The sequence below is a fragment of the Etheostoma cragini genome, chromosome 1 (assembly GCF_013103735.1).
Source record: "Etheostoma cragini isolate CJK2018 chromosome 1, CSU_Ecrag_1.0, whole genome shotgun sequence".
Classification (NCBI taxonomy): domain Eukaryota; kingdom Metazoa; phylum Chordata; class Actinopteri; order Perciformes; family Percidae; genus Etheostoma; species Etheostoma cragini.
In genome coordinates, this window is record NC_048407.1 from 34,462,522 (window position 1) to 34,465,807 (window position 3,286).

A 3,286-nucleotide genomic window follows, 5' to 3' on the forward strand; every position below is an offset into this window, starting at 1 on the left:
ACCTCACCTCCACACTCCCAGAGCAACCTGCTAGCAACAGACCACCAGGCAGCTAATGTTGTTAGCCAAGCTAGCAGCCCCTCACCTCTACACTCCCAGAGCAACCTGCTAGCAACAGACCACCAGGCAGCTAATGTTGTTAGCCAAGCTAGCAGCAGCAGGGCAGCCGCGGAGGGAACCCTAACAACGTCAATCCAGCGCTGCAGCCTCGGGGTCACACTCCTGGTAGACGTTTTGGAGATGAGGATTTTTTTTTTTTTGTGTTATGACTGCAGCACAAGGTAAGAGTGCTGGTTTATTATTATTTATTATTTATTAGAAGCTTCCGCCGTGCAGTAAATCGGCATTAGCGGTTCAGTAACAGTTTATCTGAAGGTTTATTCGAGTTATTGGAGATACTTCATTTTTGTACCCACGTGTAAAGCTTTTTTATTGGAAAACCAGAATTAGATTGCATCTATATTTAATTATCATTCCTATATTTAATTATCCTACTGTATTTTTGTACAATGATGCAACCTTGTTAAGACCTGTTGCCTTATGCCCAGTATCTTTACACCTATAATTTGCTATATACTGTACAAAAACTCCGGGCTGCATTTCTCTATCTCAGTGTTTGTGTCCGGACTGTCTCGCTTTACTTTCATTTGATTTCATATAATTCAGTGATTATTCTGTGCCAATGTCTCCGCCGTGTCCCTGTATCCTACGTTACCCGAGCCCAGGTGCTCCTGTCTGGTATAATTTGGACTTTATTCTTGTTTTTATGCTTGTGGAGCGTGTAGCCCATGTGTTCTAGTTTTATTATCAAAACCTGAGAACTGTTTTAATACAGAGTCTTTATTTGGACAGTAGGCCTCTGGGTAAGGAAGTAAGGTCGGTAGATCAGGGGCCAGGTTGGTAGAGCGGGGGCCAGATCAGGGGCCAGGTCAGGGGCCAGGTTGGTAGATCAGGGGCCAGGTTGGTAGAGCAGGGACCAGGTCAGGGGCCAGGTTGGTAGAGCGGGGGCCAGGTCAGGGGCCATGTCAGGGGCCGGGTTGGTAGAGCAGGGACCAGGTTAGGGGCCAGGTTGGTAGAGCAGGGACCAGGTCAGGGGCCAGGTTGGTAGAGCAGGGGCCAGGTCAAGGCCAGATCAGGGGCCAGGTTGGTAGAGCGGGGGCCAGGTTAGGGGCCATGTCAGGGGCCAGATCAGGGACCAGGTCAGGGGCCGGGTTGGTAGAGCAGTGGCCAGGTCAGGGCCAGATCAGGGGCCAGATCAGGGGCCAGGTTGGGAGAGCAGGGGCACGTATATGGAGGTTTAGGCCGCAGAGGCCGCAGGTTCGACCCCGACCTGCAGCCCTTTGCTGATGTCCTTCCTCCTCACTCCCCTTTCTGGTCTTCATCGGTCCTGATAAATAAACGCAGAAAATGCCCCAAAAGTAATCTTAAAAACCAATAAAATGCCAGATCAGACGATGACTCATCACCAGTAGAAAATGAGAAGCCAAGGTTTCCTCTCAGCTGGAGCCGAGAGGACAGAGTCCCGGTCCCCTGAGCAACCTCCTCCTAGAGCTCTGAGTGTAGGGACCTCTTTAGGAGCTCCTTTAATACTGAGCTCCTCCCTGTCCATCTGTGTGCCTCCATGTCCCAGAAAACCTTTTTACTAACTTAGTCATGGGGGGGGCATTCCCCGGCGACCTTGGTTTTACGGTGTCACCTAAATCATGTTGGCCGCACGGTGCCCTGCAACACCCTGAACTACTACAAATACTAGCCTGGGTCTGTTCCAGGTTTCCTCCTAAAAGGAGTTTTTCCTTGCCAGTAAATGCTCATGGGGGAATGACTAGAATTGTTGGGTCCTTGTAAATTATAGAGCGGTCTAGACCTGCTCCATCTGTAGATTATAGAGTGGTCTAGACCTGCTCCATCTGTAGATTATAGAGTGGTCTAGACCTGCTCCATCTGTAGATTATAGAGTGGTCTAGACCTGCTCCATCTGTAGATTATAGAGCGGTCTAGACCTGCTCCATCTGTAGATTATAGAGAGGTCTGGACCCGCTCCATCTGTAAATTATAGAGAGGTCTGGACCCGCTCCACCTGTAGATTATAGAGAGGTCTGGACCCGCTCCACCTGTAGATTATAGAGAGGTCTGGACCCGCTCCACCTGTAGATTATAGAGAGGTCTGGACCTGCTCCACCTGTTGATTATAGAGCGGTCTAGACCTGCTCTATCTGTAGATTATAGAGTGGTCTAGACCTGCTCTATCTGTAAATTATAGAGAGGTCTGGACCCGCTCCACCTGTAGATTATAGAGTGGTCTAGACCTGCTCTATCTGTAAATTATAGAGAGGTCTAGACCTGCTCTATCTGTAAATTATAGAGCGGTCTAGACCTGCTCTATCTGTAGATTATAGAGTGGTCTAGACCTGCTCTATCTGTAGATTATAGAGTGGTCTGGACCTGCTCTATCTGTAGATTATAGAGAGGTCTAGATCTGCTCTATCTGTAGATTATAGAGAGGTCTAGACCTGCTCTATCTGTAGATTATAGAGTGGTCTGGACCTGCTCTATCTGTAAATTATAGAGAGGTCTAGACCTGCTCTATCTGTAAATAATAGAGCGGTCTAGACCTGCTCCACCTGTAGATTATAGAGCGTTCTAGACCTGCTCCATCTGTAGATTATAGAGTGGTCTAGACCTGCTCTATCTGTAGATTATAGAGAGGTTTAGACCTGCTCTATCTGTAGATTATAGAGTGGTCTGGACCTGCTCTATCTGTAGATTATAGAGAGGTTTAGACCTGCTCTATCTGTAAATTATAGAGAGGTCTAGACCTGCTCTATCTGTAGATTATAGAGCGGTCTAGACCTGCTCTATCTGTAGATTATAGAGTGGTCTGGACCTGCTCTATCTGTGAATTATAGAGAGGTCTAGACCTGCTCTATCTGTAGATTATAGAGAGGTCTAGACCTGCTCTATCTGTAGATTATAGAGCGGTCTAGACCTGCTCCATCTGTAGATTATAGAGCGGTCTGGACCTGCTCTATCTGTAGATTATAGAGTGGTCTGGACCTGCTCTATCTGTAGATTATAGAGCGGTCTAGACCTGCTCCATCTGTAGATTATAGAGCGGTCTGGACCTGCTCTATCTGTAAATTATAGAGAGGTCTAGACCTGCTCCATCTGTAGATTATATAGCGGTCTGGACCTGCTCTATCTGTAAATTATAGAGCGGTCTGGACCTGCTCTATCTGTAGATTATAGAGAAGTCTAGACCTGCTCTATCTGTAGATTATAGAGTGGT